The following is a 6000-nucleotide window of genomic DNA, read 5'->3' as shown; positions in this document are numbered from 1 at the left end:
TTTGATGCCAAACAGATTTGTTTTGCCAAGGGAAGTTTTATAAATGTAAAGCTCCCCTTGATGCCCATTTATTTATTTCTGTTTACAATATATGACATGAACTGAACTGAACCGGACCGGGGGACAAGGAAAGAAGAAGAGGAAAGAAGAGGAAACAGAACAAAAATAGAAACAAAAACCAGACAACCAGCTGCTACACCTGTAAAAAACAAAACAGACAACAATCCATGGCCTATGAGGGGAATCCAGCCTTAGCGCCACCAGGAGCACCTGAAAGCAGACAAGCAGAGAAAAAACAAACACACAAACAAACAAAAACAAGCACAAGAAGCGGCAATCGCATACAACACAGCTGTGGATATAGATGACCTGAGACGACATGATAATACATCAACTGCTTAGTGACCATGCTACTGGACTAATGAATGTGTGTGTGTGTGTGTGAGAACATGCAACACCCATGGCACAGGACCTACATGATAACCGTGCTTAGTTATGAGTGTATAAGCGTACAGGGCCACAATCCACAGCCCCCCCCAAGCAATCAGAAGCAGGCAGAGAGGGCCACAAGACCAAGGCCACCAGCAGCCCCCACAGAGCACAGAACCCAGGCAGCCCACCGCAGGGGCAACCACGCATCCACCCAGAAGACTGCAGAGGAAGCCCCCGGAAAGAGCCCCCATAAGCATAGGGCAGAGGCACTCCGGGAACCAGGGGCAACAGCCCACCGACCCCGCCAGGCCCCAGCCGCCCAGACATGGGCCGTGCACTGGACCTGGGCCCCAGGAGCCCGAGCGCCCCCAAACCCCCCGGCAGAGGCCCCACCCAATACCCAGGAGGGCCAAGCGCCCCAGACAGCCACAAAGTGGGTCAGCGTCAGTGGGGAGAGGCAACGCTGATGCCCCATCGGGAGAAACACAGGCAGGTCAGGCGACAGCAAGTCCCAGATCCAGGCCCAATCATTACCACACACACTTTCACGTCCCATACATCCACACATCCACACATCCTACCTCCCTCGACTCTGCTGGGGTGTAGTGCAGCGGGCACACCAGGAGGCCAGCAACCCCCCAGCCACCACAGACCCCGAACCAGCAGAACAATTAATTAATCCTCCTGGCCCCTCCTGCCCCGAGCAGACACCAGGAAGCAGGGGTGTGCGAAGAAGACCCCTCCCCTCACCCTTCTGGCTCTTCAATATTTTCTAATAGTGAGCAATTAAAATTGAGGGGCAGCCAAACTTGTAGAACTGGGAGCGCGGCACTCTGGGCAGCCTACATACCCAAAGAGCCCCACCCACCAGATGCCACTCAGTGTAACCACCCCCCAAGACCTAATGTGTGTGTGTGAGTGTGTTTGATAAGTAGTAATGTCTAAGGTGTAATTAAAACAGGGGCAGGGAACTGCAGAGTGCAACCAAAGGGGACCACCTACGTGGCCCCATCCACTACACCCCACCGAACACACACGCCCCCAAAACCCTTCATGTGTGAGTGTGTGCTGTGTACAGGAGCCAGAAGGGAGATGGGTATGGGGATATATACCGGGGGAGCTACTCTCCCCCAGAGAGGGCAGCCAGGGACTGGCTGCAATAGGCATCCCCGCTACCTGGGAGCCAACAATGGGCAGGAGGGCCTGATGTCCACCAGGCTCGGGGCCTGCAGCAACCATATTCCAGGAGCTACTGTACCCCCAGAAGGTACCTATCCCGCCCCACCCCACTCAACCCAACCCCACCCCGGAGGACCTCTACAAAAAACAAACAAACAAACCACCCGGTCACACCAGTCGCAGCAGCCAGGGCCTGAGACCCACCATCACCCAGCAACCCACCACCACCACTATGTGATAAAACTAATCAGAGGGGACCAGAGAGAATGAAATTCAGCCAATTGATGTTTTGAGGAGGCAGACATTGTTTCCATGCTAATATAATCTAAAAGAACATTTCTAAACTGGTTAATACACAGATTGTTCTTCGCTTTCCAGTTCATGAGAATAGTTTTCTTTGCGATACATAACACTGTGACAACCATGTGTGCTGAGTTAATTTCCATGTTGATGTTGTCTAAGTCACCCAGTATGCACAGTGTGGGGCATGCAGGGATGCTACACTTAAGCCATGTTGATAGGTCCTCACAGACTTCAAGCCAGAACTTCTGGACAGGCGCAGAAAACCACAAAGCGTGTGCATAATCATCAGGTGTGTTATCTGTGCAATGTGAGCAGATGTTTGAGTGTGTTAGACCCATCCTGAACATCCTTTGTCCTGTATAGTGTGTTCTATGAAGGATTTTGTATTGTATGAGCTGTAAATTAGGATTTCGAGTCTTTATGAAGGTGTTCAAACATATTTGTGGTTAGAAGCTATGACCAGAACTGATGGATAAATCTGCCTCCCATTTTGAGGATGGAAGAGACATTGTGTCATCTATCTTAGACAATAATTTATATATTTTTGATAGTAGTTTTGGGGTACAGCTGCTTAGAAATTCTGCTACCCTAGTCGGGGGTTGTAAGTCTGGTTGGTGGAGGATATATCCATCCATCCATCCATCATCTGCCGCTTATCCGGGGGTCGGGTCGCGGGGGCAGCAGCTTGAGCAGAGAAACCCAGACGTCTCTGTCCCCGGCCACTTCCTCCAGCTCTTCTGGGGGGACCCCGAGGCGTTCCCAGGCCAGCCGAGAGACATAGTCTCTCCAACGTGTCCTGGGTCTCCCCCGGGGTCTCCTCCCAGTGGGACGTGCCCGGAACACCTCCCCAGGGAGGCGCCCAGGGGGCATCCTAACCAGATGCCCGAGCCACCTCATCTGACTCCTCTCAATGCGGAGGAGCAGCGGTTCTACTCCGAGCCCCTCCCGGATGACTGAGCTTCTCACCCTATCTCTAAGGGAGAGCCCAGACACCCTGCGGAGGAAACCCATTTCGGCCGCTTGTATTCGCGATCTTGTTCTTTCGGTCACTACCCACAACTCGTGACCATAGGTGAGGATGGGAACGTAGATTGACCAGTAAGTAGAGAGCTTCGCCTTCTGGCTCAGCTCCCTCTTCACAACGACGGGTCGGTGCAGAGCCTGCAACACTGCAGGTGCCGCACCGATCCGCCCGTCAATCTCCCGCTCCATTCGTCCGTCACTCGTGAACAAGACCCCGAGATACTTGAACTTCTCCTCTTGGGGAAGGATCTCATTCCCGACCCGGAGAGAGCATTCCACCCTTTTCCGGCTGAGAACCATAGTCTCGGATTTGGAGGTGCTGATTCTCATCCCAGCCGCTTCACACTCGGCTGCGAATCACTCCAGTGAGAGCTGAAGGTCGCGGCCTGACGACGCTAACAGAACCACATCATCTGCAAAAAGCAGAGACCCGATTCTGAGGTCGCCAAATGGGACACCCTCAACGCCCTGGCTCCGCCTAGAAATTCTGTCCATAAAAGTTAGGAACAGAATCGGTGACAAAGGGCAGCCCTGACGGAGTCCAACTCTCACCGGAAACGTATCCGACTTACTGCCGGCAATGCGGACCAAACTCTGGCACCGGTCATACAGAGACCGAACGGCCCCTATCAAGGGGTCCGGCACTCCATATTCCCGGAGCACCCCCCACAGCACTCCACGAGGGACACGGTCGAACGCTTTCTCCAAGTCCACAAAACACATGTAGACTGGTTGGGCGAACTCCCATGCACCCTCCAGGATCCTGCCGAGGGTATAGAGCTGGTCCACTGTTCCACGGCCAGGACGAAAGCCACACTGCATCTCCTGAATCCGAGGCTCGATTATCCGACGGATCCTCCTCTCCAATACCCCCGAATAGACCTTACCAGGGAGGCTGAGGAGTGTGATACCCCTATAGTTGGAACACACCCTCCGGTCCCCCTTTTTAAAGAGGGGGACCACCACCCCAATCTGCCAGTCCAGAGGCACTGTCCCCGATGTCCACGCGATACTGCAGAGGCGTGTCAGCCAAGACAGCCCTACAACATCCAGAGCCTTGAGAAACTCAGGACGGACCTCATCCACCCCCGGGGCCTTGCCACCGAGGAACTTTTTAACCACCTCGGCAACCTCAGCCCCAGAAATGGGAGGCCCCGTCTCCGAGCTCTCCGACTCTGCCTCTTCCGAGCACGTGTTGGTAGGATTGAGGAGTTCCTCGAAGTACTCCCCCCACCGACTCACAACATCCCTAGTTGAGGTCAGCAAAGCCCCGTCCGCACTGTAAACAGTGTTGACTGTGAGCCGCTTCCCCCCCCTGAGACGCCGGATGGTGGACCAGAATCTTTTCGAGGCCGTCCGGAAATCGTTCTCCATGGTCTCACCGAACTCCTCCCAGGCCCGAGTTTTTGCCTCAGCAACCGCCGAAGCCGTGGCCCATTCAATGTCCCCCACCTCAAATATGGCTGAAGCTCTGCCAGAGGTGGGAGTTAAAGCTCCTTCTGACGGGGGATTCTGACAAACGCTCCCAGCAGACCCTCACAATACGTTTGGGCCTGCCAGGTCTGATCGGCATCCTCCCCCACCAGCGGAGCCAACTCACCACCAGGTGGTGATCAGTTGACAGCTCCGCCCCTCTCTTCACCCGAGTGTCCAGGACATACGGCCGCAAGTCCGATGATACAACCACAAAGTCGATCATCGAACTGCGGCCAAGGGTGTCCTGGTGCCAAGTGCACATATGGACACCCTTATGCCTGAACATGGTGTTCGTTATGGACAGTCTATGACTGGCACAGAAGTCCAACAACATAACACCACTCTGATTCAGATCGGGGGGGGCCGTTACTCCCAATCACACCCCTCCAGGTCTCACTGTCATTGCCCACGTGAGCATTGAAGTCCCCCAGCAGAATGAGGGAGTCTCCGGTAGGAGCATTCTCCAGTGCCTCCCCCAGAGACTCCAAAAAGGGTAGGTACTCTGAACTGCTGTTTGGCGCATAGGCACAAACAACAGTCAGGACTCGTCCCCCCACCCAAGGCGGAGGGAGGCTACCCTCTCGTTCACTGGGGTAAACCCCAATGTACTGGCACACAGCCGGGGGGCAATAAGTATGCCCACACCTGCTCTGCGCCTCTCACCACGGGCAACTCCAGAGTGGAAGAGAGTCCAACCCCTCTCAAGAGTACTGGTTCCAGATCCCAAGCCGTGCGTCGAGGTGAGTCCGACTATATCTAACGGTCTGATGAAGTTTCAACAATAAACAACAAACTTTGTATTATGAGAAAGAACCAGACTCATTCTTCAGGAATCCGAAAATAAGCTCTATTTTACGAGTTATGCACGAATTCGGATTCTCCTATAAAACAAATTCCTTAACTCAAACCAAGTTAAGACTGCTTTGTCCTTCATATTTATTCATGTCTAATCAAGTTTCAATGATAAACAACGTTGTACTTTGTAGAATGAGAAAGAACTTCTTCAGCAATAAGCATCTCTCGACAAATGACGAAATACAGATTTTGCTATAAAATGAATTGCTATCAGCCTGACTTAAAACTGTTTGTCTTCCTTATTTATCCACTTCAAATCAAGTTTCAATAATTAAAAAAATTTTGTAGTTTGAGAAAGAACAACTTAATCTTGAGCAATCAGTATAAAAAGAAGGTAAGCAAAGGTGCGAATGTCAAACCATACATGATTAAAACAGGGAGCGGAGGTGTTTGGCTGAGACAAGGTGTGAATGCCCAACCATACATCATCAAAAGCAGGAGTGGATATGTTCGGCTACAAGAAGGTTTGAACGTCTGACCATAGTTTGTAAAAAGCGGGTAAGAAAAGGTTCGAATGCCCGAACATACACCATCAAAGGAGGGAGCGGAGGTGTTCCGCTGTAAGAAGGTGTGAATGTCCGACCATAGTTGGTAAAAAACGGGTAAGAAAAGGTTAAAATACCCGACTGTACACAATCAGTAGCGGGTGCGGAGTTGTTCGGCTACTAAAAGGTGTGAAAGTCCGACCATGGTTTGTAAAAAGCGGGTAAGAAAAGGTGCGAATGCCCGAAA

Source organism: Leuresthes tenuis, unplaced genomic scaffold (assembly GCF_036924035.1).
Source record: "Leuresthes tenuis unplaced genomic scaffold, fLeuTen1.0.hap1 SCAF_19, whole genome shotgun sequence".
Classification (NCBI taxonomy): Eukaryota; Metazoa; Chordata; class Actinopteri; order Atheriniformes; family Atherinopsidae; genus Leuresthes; species Leuresthes tenuis.
The sequence above is the reverse complement of the archived record's forward strand: the minus strand, read 5'-3'. Positions refer to the sequence as shown.